Raw genomic sequence first — 12,959 nt, forward strand, 5'->3', positions numbered from 1 at the left:
TTTTGATCACATTGTCCCTGGGACCACCACACCTGCCAGTCCCAGTTTTATTTATTTATTTATTTTAGTTTTTTGAGACAGGGTTTCTCTGTAGCTTTGGAGCCTGTCCTGGCACTAGCTCTTGTAGACCAGGCTGGCCTTGAACTCACAGAGATCCGCACGTCTCTGCCCCCCCCCTCCCCGAGTGATGGGATTAAAGGCGTGCGCCACCACCGCCCCGCTCCAGTCCCAGTGTTAAACTGTCATATTGTCTTCATGCACACAGTCACGCTTGTACTCAGTGCGCTGATTTTCTTGTCAGGTTGTATAGTGATAAAAGTCTCCTTGAGGTACAGGTTCCAGGTTCTGTCCTGGGGAGTTCCACCCGGAGTCCTGCCCTGTGGCGTCTACTGAGGCTGGCACCTCTCTTGACAGACACCTGCTATAGGAGTCTAGCTGCTGTGCGCCAACCATCACAACATCCTGTGTGAAGCCATCTGAGAGGCCAGGGTTGGGAGGCACCCCAGGTTGGCAGCGTAGCCGGAAAGCCAGTCATTATGACTCTGAGGTCATCTTTTCAGTCAGCAGGGCCAGAGCTAGGTCTCCCTCCACCCTCCCGCCTCTCCCTCCCCCCAGGGGACAGTCTGTAGTCCGGCTCAAGTCAGGACAAAGTAGAAAGCCTGGGGGTCTGTGGGTGGCAACAGGAGTGCTGGGCTTGGATGGCAGAGGGTGTCACCACCTCCTTTAGTGACGTGGGAGCCACGGGGAGAGAAGAATACCAGGGAAGGCAGTGTTCACTTCAGCGCTGGCTCTTGGCACTCCACTCTCCTGGGGAGCAGAGAGCTCAACTTAGTCCTGCAGGCTGGCTCCCTTAAAACACTGCTTCTTTCCAGCACGATGGTATACGCCTGTAGTCTCAGCACTTGCAAGGTAGAGGCAGGAGGATCAAGAGTTTAAAACCATCCTGAGCTAGAAGAGAACCTGTCTCAAAAATTAAAAAATGCAAAGCAGGATGTGGTGGCCCAAGCCTAACCCCAGCACTCGGGAGGTGCAGCAGGCGAAATCTCTGTGAGTTTGAGTCTAGCCTAGTCTACGCAGCAAGTTGCAGGCCGGCCAAAGTTACATAGGGAGACCACGCAAAAACAAAATCAAAACAAACGAACAAAAAACCAAAAATTAAAAATAAAAAAAAAAACCAGGGTTGAGCTGACTGGTGAGGACACACACCTTTAATCCAGCACTTGGGAAGCAGAGGCAGGTGGATCTCTGTGATTTTGAGGTCAGCCTGGTCTACAAGAGCTAGTTCCTGGACAGGTTTCAAGGCTACAGAGAAAGCCCATCTGGGAAAACAAAACAAACAAACAAACAAAAAAAAAACAGTGTTGGTCAGACAGCTCCGTGAAAGCCTGCAAACCTGAATCTGAATCTGGGGACCCACCTAAGTGGACAGTCGACCCCAAAGCTGTTCTTTGATCCCCACACTTAGACTACGAGAGACCCCTCCAACACATAGAGTAAAAAGACACACAAGTTTGTTTGTTTGTTTGGTTGGTTTTTCGAGACAGGGTTTCCCTGTGGTTTTGGAGCCTGTCCTGGAATTAGCTCTAGTAGACCAGGCTGGCCTCGAACTCATAGAGATCCGCCTGCCTCTGCCTCCCGACTGCTGGGATTAAAGGCGTGTGCCACCACCGCCCGGCTATTATTATTATTGTTATTATTGTTTTTAAACGTGTAGCCCAGGCTGGCCTCGAACTCATGATCCTTCTGCCTCTGCCTCCTTCAGCAAATCCTACCTGCGTGTGCCACCACAACCAGCTGGATTATTTTCTAAGCAGAATCTCCTGTAACCCATGCCTGCCTTAAACTCACCATTTAGCCAAAGCTGACCTTGAACTCCTGATCTCCCAGACTCCGCCTCTAGAAGTCAGGGGTTACAGCTTCCCATTTTGCCGGGGTTTCCCTTGCCAACAGCATGCAGATGAGTCCTGCCATGGACATCCCCTCAGGTTTAAACATCGTCCTTCCAGATTCACAGCGGGTGCCCCCATCATTCTTAGTTTGTTTGTCAAGACAGGGTTTCTTTGCAGCTTTGGAGCCTGTCCTGGAACTTGCTCTGTAGACCAGGCTGGCCTTGAACTCACAGAGATCCTCCTGCCTCGGCCTCCTGAGTGCTGGGATTAAAGGCATGCGCCACCACTGCCCAGCTCATTCTCAGGTTTAATGCCTTTTGAAAAAGTATTTTCTAACCCTATTGTGATTTTAAGGCTGATTTTTTTTTTTTTGGTTTTTTCGAGACAGGGTTTCTCTGTGGTTTTGGAGCCTGTCCTGGAACTAGCTCTGTAGACCAGGCTGGTCTCGAACTCACAGAGATCCGCCTGCCTCTGCCTCCCGAGTGCTGGGATTAAAGGCGTGCGCCACCACCGCCCGGCTTAAGGCTGATTTTTTGAAACAGTACCCATATCTGTCCTCGTTTTACTTTGGAAAACCCCAGGGCTAAGCTTACGGGAACTGAGCCCAGAGCACAGCTGACCAGACAGAGTTTGGCAAGAGAGCCTGGGCCCCTGGAGGCCCAGTGAGGTTCAGGGAGTAGATGGGTGGTGTGGAGGGTGTGGTAGGAGGAAGAAGCATTGCCTTGTTCATTCTCTGCCTTTCAGTTTGCTCTGTGAAGTGATTTCCCAGAGGCTCTGGGCCCTGAGCTCCTGTGAGGGCCTCACGGTGGGCCCTGGGCCTTTTAGCCTCTCATCAGGCCCCCTGTCAGGATCTTTGCTATGTTGGACGCTTCTTCTGCACTGCTAATCTGCCTCCACTGACTTTCTGAGGGGGAAACAGGCAAGAAGTGCTGCCACCAAGCAGGCTGAACACCCCCAGAACGATGCTCGAGACTCCCTGTGGCCTGCTGGTCCAGCTCCAGGCTCAGGTGGCCTCAGGATAGATGACTCAGGTAAACTGTGCTGGTCAAACAAGCAGTACCCAGAGCTCAGTGGGATGAGCCTATAATTAGTCCTCTTGTTGTCAAACCACCGTCTCCTAAGGGTGGCTCCCCCTTGCTGGGCCCCGAGCCAGGCCTGGAGGAGGCTGGCAAGAATGTGCTTCTCCCAGTTTGTGCTTTGTTGCCCAAGGTGCTTCCTGATGCTTCTACAGCTGGGCACGGAGCTGAACCACTGGCACCTGTGCTGACGGTGGAGCGCTGCCGGGCTAAAAGGGCTCGGCAGAGAGCAAGGATGAACAAGGAGGAAATTGTGGGATGCTTTTCCTGAGCCCAACACCCATCCCTTTTCTCGGCAGAACCGGAAGCCTGGACGGACAGACTGGAGACGTTTGACTGGGGAGATGACTGACCTCAGCCAACATGGTGGCCAGGTGTTTAGATAAGGATTGCTTAGCAACCCGTAACACACATTAGCTCCCTGAATTCTCCAGCCCCTCTGGGACATCACCACTAACTACTATTGTCCTTTACGTATAAAGAAACAGAGGCTCCGAGGAGCCGGCTCAGAAGCACAGACTCATGACAAGTACATCCGGGTTTTGAGTCCAGAGACTCCAGTCTGGCTTGGCCACAACCTCTGTGTGATCTTGGCTGTCTCTTCCCACTCTGGCGCTCGAGTTTCTCAGCATGGAGTGCAGGGAAACTAGGCCATAGTCTTTGCAACTCTTTCTCTAGTTCCCTGGTTCTCCAGGTATGGAGCCTGTGCTGCATGGAGGTTCCCCGCCCTCCTTCTCCGCCCCTGGACAGCCCTGTTTACTTCTGATGGTCAGGAGCAGTTTAAGAGGCATCCGACCGGATGCCAATGAACTCGCAACCCGGGACAGCTGACTAATGGGGCAAAGCTGCTTCCCCACTCTGTTCCTCAGTTTCCCCCGACTCCATCAAGGGGCAGTAACGACCTCTTTGAGTTCAGGGCAGCCATGAATCAGAGTTAATGAGCATTCGTCACGAGTTTTGGAATTCTCACAAGCGAAGGGTCATCTGCCGGCCCCGAGCCGCACAGGGGTGGCAGTGACGCACCGCTCTGGCCCGTGCCCATGTCCTCCAGGTTTTGTTACTGGTTTGACTTCGTGCGGGTTGGCCTTGGGGTGACTCAGCCCAAGGGTTGATGACACCTTGGGAGGATTGGCTTCGCTGCTGCCGTGTGCCAATGACTTATTTCCTCTTGGGTTTTCTTCTTCAGGCTTCCCAGTCAAACTGGTTTTTATCCTTCTCTTGATGTCTCTAATGCCGGATGCAAGGGGTTAGTGCTAAGGATCCTCCACGTCTCTGGCTCTTCATTAAATGAGGTCTCTCTCTCCTTCTCCCTGACAGCTTCCAGCAGGATGCATTGAACTCGGAAAGACAAAGTCAAAATGACGCTGAGAGGCTGGTGAGGTGGTGCCTGTCTTCAAGACCAGCGTTGGGGGGGACACACGGAGGGGGGGGGTCTCTGTGAGTCTGAGGCTAACCCCCTTTGGGACAGAATGGCCCTTTCACAGGTATTTACGATACATAACAGTAGCAAAATTACAGTTATGGCCGGGCGGTGGTGGCGCACGCCTTTAATCCCAGCACTCGGGAGGCAGAGGCAGGCGGATCTCTGTGAGTTCGAGGCCAGCCTGGTCTAGTTCCAGGACAGGAACCAAAAGCTACGGAGAAACCTTGTCTCGAAAATCAAAAAAAAAAAAAAAAAAAAAAGAGAAAGAAAAGAAAAGAAAGAAATGAGGGTGAGCCGGGCGGTGGTGGCGGACTGGGCGGAGATGGCGCAGGCATTTAATCCCAGCACTCGAGGGGCAGAGACAGGTCAGCCTGGTCTACCAAGTGAGTTCCAGGACAGACCCCAAAGATAGAGAAACCTTGTCTTGAAAAAACAAAAACAAACAAAAAACAGAAATGAGGACGAGCCGTCTGGAAAAGGGAGTGGGACCCAGGACCTGCCAGGGACTGGTAGAAGGCTGGTGTGAGTGTGCGCATGCGCGCGCGTGCTTTGTTTGAAAGGCACGCTGAGAGAGTCCAATATGAAGCTTTGGTGGCACCTAGTGGCTCTACTGGGTACTGTCAGCATTACTCCTTTACACTAAGGCCACAGACCTGATCTTACTTACCTAAGTTCTTAAACTAAGCAGATGCCATGGCCCCCGCAAAGGGGAGATTTCCTACCTATTTAATGTCTCATAAACCACATTTTCTTGATGTCCCGGTGACCTGGACCCACAGAAGACATATCCCACTCTACTTTCCCAGCTGTTTTCTTCCCACATTAGAACATTAGAAAAGGCACAGCTTCAACATGGAGGGCGTGGTGCAGAGGCTCACAGCACAGACACAAGCAGACATCTCAACAGGAGGAACAGATACGGTGGCGGATGCTTTCCAGGCCTAGACCTGAAGGGTGAAGGCGACAGAACTCATGCGGTGATTCTTTAAATTTTATTTATTTGTAAATTTTTTTGGAGGGGGGTGGTTTGAGACAGAGTTTCTCTGTGTATCCTTGGCTGTCCTAGGACCCTCTCTGTCGACCAGGCTGGCCTCGAACTCACAGAGGTACGCCACTGCTGCCTGGCTTCAAGTAGTGATCTTGTATATTTAAAAGTTGAGGGGTTGTGCCAGCCTGTTACACAGAGAAACCCTATCTGGAAGAAAAAGTTGAGGACCCTGTGTGGTGGCGCACACCTTTAATCCCAGCACTTGAGAGGCAGAGGCAGGCGGATTTCTATGAGCTAGAGTTCAACCTGGTCTATGTAGTGAGTTCCCGGCCTGCCAGGCCACACAGTGAGACTGTGTCTCAAAACAACAGCAACAGTACAACAATTGGAGTCAACAGAAATGACTATTGGATTTTTTCTTTTTTGTTTTGTTTCATGTTTTTTTAAAAATATTTTTGTTTTGTCTTTTTGTTTTTTTCAGGGGTTTCTCTGTGTAGCCCTGGCTGTCCTGGAACTCACTCTGTAGGCAAGGCTACCCTTAAACTCAGAGATCCACCTGCTTCTGCCTCCTGAGTGCTGGGATTAAAGATGTGGGCCACCACCACCCAGCTGATTTTCTTTTCTTATTGAAATTAAAAAACTGGCAAAGACAAATAACAAAATTTTCCATCTTAGTCACTTTTACAATAGGGTTATCCACAAACATATAAATGTGTAACAGATCTCTAAAACTCTCCAGAGCTCATCTTTCAAAACTAAACTCAACACACATGAACCATCTCCTCATGCAGGCTATGACCGACTGGCTTATCCCACTAAACAGCACATTCTCAAGACTCATCCATGCTATAGGCTATAACCAGATTTCCTCCTAAGGCCAAACATCTTTTCACCATATGAGTATGCTACATGAAATAATCCTTTAGGTTTTTTTTTGTGACAGGATGTCACGATGGAGTCATGGCCAGCCTGGAACTCACTGTGTGAATCACACTGGCTTCAACACATACAGCTCTGTTGTCTGAGGTTTCTGTTCTGCCTGGTTTCTGCAGTCATTAAGTCCCAAAGAAATCACACAAACGTTACATTAGTTATAAACTGATTGGCTCATTGGCTCAGGCTTCTTATTAATTCTTATAACTCACATTAGCCCATAATTCTTGTCTGTGTTAGCCACGTGGCTTGGTACTTTTTTCAGCAAGGCAGTCACATCTTGCTTCCTCTGAGACTGGGTCATGACTACAGATTTAAACTTCTCTCTTCCCAGAATTCTCCTTGCCCCACCTCTACTTCCTGCCTGGTCACCCACCTATACTTCCTGCCTAGCTACTGGCCAATCAGCATTTTACTAAAAATAACACCAGTAACAGGGTAAAAGACCATTGTCCCACAGCCCAGCTCCACCTGACTCCATCTCCTGAGTGTTGAGATTAAATTCATGTGCCATTATTATTATTATTGAAACAGGGTTTCCCTGTAGCTTTGGAGTCTGTCCTGGAACTCACTCTGTAGACCAGGCTGGCCTCAAACTCACCGAGATCACTGAGATCCACCTGCCTCTGCCTCCCGAGTGCTGGGATTAAAGGTGTGTGCCACCACCATCCGTCTTATTTCTTTTAATTTTCTGTGTATGAGTGTTCCTCCTCATGTATGTTTATGTTCCATGTGCACGCCTGATGTGAGGTCAGAAGAAAGTGTCAGTTCCTTTAGAACTGGGGGTGCTAGAAACCAAACTTGGGTGGGTCTTGAGATCAAAAAATGCTCTTAGGGCTGGAGAGATGGCTCAGTGGTTAAGAGCATTGTCTCGACTTCCAAAGGTCCTGAGTTCAATTCCCAGCAACCACATGGTGGCTCACAACCATCTGTAATGAGGTCTGGTGCCCTCTTCAGGCATGCACACAGACAGAATATTGTATGCATAATAAATAAATAAACAAATAAATATTTAAAAAAATGCTCTTAGCTAGTTCCAGGACAGGCTCCTAAACCACAGAGAAACCCTGTCTCGAAAAACCAAAAAAAAAAAAAAAAAAAACCAAAACAAAAAACAAAAAATGCTCTTAACCACTGAACCATTTCTCCAGGCCTTACAATAATCACTTTAATAGTATAGTCTACCAAGTTATACTCTGAAATCAATTATTAAATGTTTAAGGTTTTTTTCAATTTATTTCAAGTAATTATATACATACATACATATATGTATGTATATTTGTTTTGTTTTTTTGTTAGAGCCCGTGGGCCCCAACATAGATAACTATTTTCCCTAACTGGACTGGTACGGAGGTGCAAGGAATAACTAGACATGGCTTACACGGTCATCACGGAAGGGCATCTGGCATCTCAGGGTTCTTCTCTCCTGAAGATATCTCCGTGTTTATTATCCAGACAGCTTTTATACCAACACATAAACTGAGCGGGGGGGCAGGGTGGGGTGGGGAATACACCAGACCTGTCTCCTAGGTAACCAGGTGAATGGTGTTTTGTCATGTCCACATCTACCTGTCTGCTGTGTATGCTAGCTGTCACGTAGGCTTGAATCAGCATCTCTATAAGGCATCCTCCAAATTACAAAGAAAGGAGCAACAACATCCTGACCCTTTGTTAGGCAGAGACAGCCTGTCTGCAGGGCTACGTGACCACCTCGGATGGGGCCTATGGCTTTAGCGCCTGGTTGCCACACTATATAGAAATATGGGCCTACAGTTTTTGAGACAAGGTTTTTTTGTGTAACGGTTCTGACTGTCCTGGAAGGCAGCAATATATTAAACATTGTCATGCATATGTCTTTTCTTCTGCTGAACCTTGGTTGGAGAAGCAGACAGCTGGTAGGCTTGGGAAACAAACTTGAATGCTGGCCCTCATTTACTGCCTAGTGACCCTGAGCAAAGTACTAACTTAGGTTTAGCATCCTCATCTGTAAAAGAGAGACAGGATTGTGGTAGGGCTTAAATGACGAAAATAAGACTAGTGTTTAGGTAAGTGCCTGAAAAAGTGTGCTGAGGTCAGTTTTCAAGACTTCTTCCTGCCCATGTCCCTCACACCAGCCATGACCTTCGCTCTAGACAAGCCTTACAGTGGTGGGGACCGCAATGCACCCGTCCTTTCTATTGGCTCTTATTGGGCTGGACAGGACTGGCCTGGAAGTGGACACAGTATGAAAAGGAGACTTTTGTCTGATCTTGGCTTCTTCGTGAGCACAGTTGAAGACCTTCTTGGAGATGAATCTTGAGTTCCTTCTAGGCATTCTATTTTGGGGTCCCTGGCTACTGCTGCCCACCACAGGAGGCAGTAGACTGCTCTGACTCTCCAGCTCTCCACGACCTGACCGCCCTACCCAAGGCTGTGCATGCTCTGTCCTCTGTTGGCTTTAGCCGTGTGCATCGATTTACCCCAGGGAGGCACTGGAAAGAGAAAAGGGTCAAAGATGGAAAGAACGGTCTCCTGAAGGGCTCAAGTGTGGCCTTCTCTCCTGAGGGCGTGGGTCAGCCGATCCAGAGGATGGCTATATAAAGCCAAAGAAAACCCAGAATAGGCAGAGAACTAAAAATAGGCAGGAAAACTTGAGGAGGAGGAAGCGCCTGAGCTCTTGGTGGTGGTCAAGCTGCACAAGCAGCTGCTTTTGTTGCTAAAACGGAACTGGGTGGAAAAGATTCAAGAGTCAGGAAGGGCTTACAACTGTCTATGGGTGCAATGAGCAAATGTGGAAGGCCCCCCAAAACAATCTCCCACTTGGTGAGACTTTTAAAGTAGGCTAAAGTCTAAAAAGAGCTAGGAAAATAGTATTTTATGAACGGTTGCAACATGATCTTCCTTTCTAGCACAAGAGGCAGAGCTTGATTTAGGGCTTGGGAGAGGAAAATCACAGAACCATGAGGCCTGCAATTCCCAGCTGCATCGCAATGGAAAGAAGAGAGGGCTGGGAGGGCGGAGCAAGGTTTCACTCCACCACATCCAGCTAGGACAGAGCTACTTAGAGAATATCTTTGAGGGGCTGGTGAGATGGCTCAGTGGTTAAGAGCACTGACTGCTCCTCCAGAGGACAGGGGTTCAATTCCCAGCTCCCACATGGCAGCTCACAGCTGTCTGTAGCTCCAATTCAAGAGAATCTGACATCATTATACCAATGTGCATGAAATAAAGTTAAATAAAGTTTAAAAAAAAAGAGAGAATATCTTTGAGCTTCAGTAAATCCAACCTCTGTCAAACAGAGGATGTCGCAGTGACAAGTCACGACAGGACAACTGCAGGCTGGGGAGACTAAGCAAACAGAAGGGACTGGGTAACCACGGCTCTCGACCATCCTGATCGCTAGGCCCGTGGACTTCAGGAGGAGGGGGACACCTGGGAGGCTGGAAGGAGGGTGTCAAGGGCTGCTTCCAAGGAGAAAACAGACAGAGGTTAGGCAGCAGATCATAAAATTACCCAGTATAGTTAACATAGTGAGAATCTTATGCTATTTTTATTTGTATTTTTGGTTTTTTGAGACAAGGTTTCCTTGTGCATCCCTGACTGTCCTGGAACTCACTCTATAGACCAAGCTGGCTTTGAGTTTAAGAGATCTACCTGCCCCTGCCACTCAAGTGCTGGGATTAAAGGTGTGTGCCACCACTGCCCAACTTGTAATGCTACTTCTGCGGTTAATAATTAGTCTGTTTTGTGTTGCTGTAACAAAATACCCAAGACTGGGTACTTAACAGGAGGATTTAGAGCTCATGGTTCTGGGGGCTCAGAGCAGGTGAGCCTGGGCTTCTGGAGATGACATCATGTGACAGTGAGAGGCAGCAGGAGCGATCTCCAAAAATGTGACTTTCTTGTTTTGCTTTCCTTTTTTTGTTAAAAATTATTTTATCTTGTGTACACGCCTGTGGTTGTATATATACTTCGGAGAACAACGTGAATAAATCAGTTTTTTTCTCCTGCCATGTGGTGACTGATCTGTAGACCAGACTGACCTCAAACTCAAGAGAGCCACCTGACTCTGCCACCCAAGTGCTGAGACTAAAGGCGTGAGCCACCACCACCCAGCCCAGCGTGGCAGATCTTGAAGTTAAGGTTACAAGAGCAAGAGTCTGTTCTCAAAAAAAGTGGAAGGGTCTGAGTCAGAGGCAAAGTGTGTCTGTGATAAGCATAAGGACTTGAACTTGATTCCCAGTCCACTGCTGGGTGCAGGGTGTGTGTCTGTAATCCTAGTCCTGGGGAGGTGGGCAGAGGATCCCTGGAGCTGGCTTGCAGCTAGTCTAGCCTTAGTGAGTACCTAGACCCAGGCTCAAAGGAGAAGCAGACTGAGTTCCTGAAGGTAACAGCCAGAGTTGTCCTATGTCCTCTACATATATATGTGTGGGCACACACATACCCAAAAACTATATAAAAAAATTAAATCAGCCAGGTGTGGTGGTACATGTAATCCTAGCACCTGGGATGCTGAAGTGAAAGGATCAGGTTCAAGGTCATCCTCACATCCATAGTGAAACAAGCCTAGGCTATATGAGGCTTAATTTCAAGCAAACACATAAAACAACAACAAAAAAAACAGGGACAGAGGACCTGGAGGGATGGCTCAGTCGTTCCTAGCACTCACACTGCAGCTCAGTTGCAGGGTCTCAGGCGCCCTCTTCTGGCCTCCACAGGTACTGCATGCATATGGTACCTAGACATACAGGCAGACAAAACACCCATATACACAACTGGTAAAAACCCAGAAAAAGCAAGCAAACAAACAAAAAATCAGGATCAGTGAGATGGCTCGGGGGGAAAGGGGCTGTAACCTGAGGTCGGTTCCTAGAAACCAGAGGACTGACTTCTGTAGGGTTGACCCCCACATGCTTCCCAGGTCTGAGTGTGCAGCTCACCGCACTGAGTCTTCTACCCCACACTTCAGAACACCATGTTTAGACAGGAATCTTCCCATAGGGCAGAAGTCACTATGCTAAATGTATAAGGCAAGGTAGGATTGGTTTCAGGTCAGTCACTCCAACTCAAGAGGGAGTAGAGGGTTCAAACTTGCAGCCGACCGAGGATCCAGGGGGCTCTCAAAAATAGGAAACGATTGTCATCCCTCAGCACCTGAGTTGTTAGATTGGTTAGATCACAGCCTCAAGGTCACTTTTGATTCCCAGCAGACAGACTCTTGTCTGTGTGCGTGTGTGGTGCACAGGTACGGAAGTTTTCCATTTTACTTTTCTGAAACAAGTGCTCTCACTGAACTTGGAGATCAATAATGCAACTCCAGCTGGCCCCTGGGATCTTCGCCTCCATCCCCAATGCCTACCATGCTTTTATGTGGGTGTTGGGAATCCTAATTCAGGTCCTTGTGCTTTTGTGACAAATTCTTTTTTTTTTGGTTTTTCGGAACAGGGTTTCTCTGTGGTTTTGGAGCCTGTCCTGGAACTAGCTCTTGTAGACCAGGCTGGCCTCGAACTCAGAGATCCGCCTGCCATCTCCTCAGTTTCTCACCACCCCCTTTTCACATCCAAATTGATCAATGGGATATTTCTATCAAATCCTGCCCCACTGCCATGGCCGCTGCCTCACCTCTTCTGAGCCTGCCTTGTCCCCCACTACAGAGGGTTTGGAGGCAGTAGTGTTCATTTCCTGGGCTTGAAGGACATCCCTCTGCTCAAAGTCTCCCGCCGCCGTCTTCCTTCCCCACAGACTCAAACTCTGCCTCCTAAGTCACGGAAGATTCCAGTCTAGCAGTTTTCAGTCTCCTTGCTGTCTCAACACAAGGCTAGCCCAGAACACCTGCCCTTTCTGAAATGTGCCCAACACTGAGGTCATTTGCTCTATGTTCCCTGGGTCCCAAATGTCTTTGTTGGTTTTGTTTGAGGTACTGGGATTGATCTTTAGGGCGTCAAGTGTACTAGGCGAGCACTCTACCACTGAGCTACACCCCAGCTGCTGGGTGTTCTCTGCTACTCTTTTTCTCCTTCTCCCCATCCTGTATCCCAACCCCTTTCTCCTACCTTCACCTCTGGAGTAGCGTCTATAGGTGTTTGCTTTTTCTTCATTCTCTCGAGTCAAGTGTCTAGGACCAAGTCATCCAGGACTATACTTCCCCACACGGAACTACACTTTCCTTGAAATTATCCAATTCCATTTGTGATCATTAACTTTTCCCCTTCTTTCTTTCTTCTTCCTTTTTGAGACAGGGCTTCTATGTAGTTTTGGAACCTGTCCTGAAACTACCTACTGCAGACCAGGCTGGCCTTGAACTCACAGAGATCCACCTGCTTCTGCCTTCCAAGTTCTGGGATTAAAGGCATGCACCACCACAGCCTGGCATCTTTGCTTTCTTTCTTTTTTTTTAAAAGACAGGATTTCACACACAGGCTAGCCTTAAACTCCCAATAATCCTTCTGCCTCAGCCTCCAAGCAACTGGAGAACAACAGGTGCAAGCCACCATATTGGCTTAACTTAGTATTTTACTTTTCCTAGAGTCTCCGAGAGTAGATAAATCGTATGTGAAAAAACGTGTTTGGAACAATGAGAAATCTGGGATCTGGGCATGCTGGGAATCATACCCAGAACCTTGTCCACTCCAGATACATGTTTAACCAAGTCACACCTCCATATCCCTCCT

This window comes from Microtus pennsylvanicus, chromosome 19 (genome assembly GCF_037038515.1).
Source record: "Microtus pennsylvanicus isolate mMicPen1 chromosome 19, mMicPen1.hap1, whole genome shotgun sequence".
In the NCBI taxonomy this organism is placed as follows: domain Eukaryota; kingdom Metazoa; phylum Chordata; class Mammalia; order Rodentia; family Cricetidae; genus Microtus; species Microtus pennsylvanicus.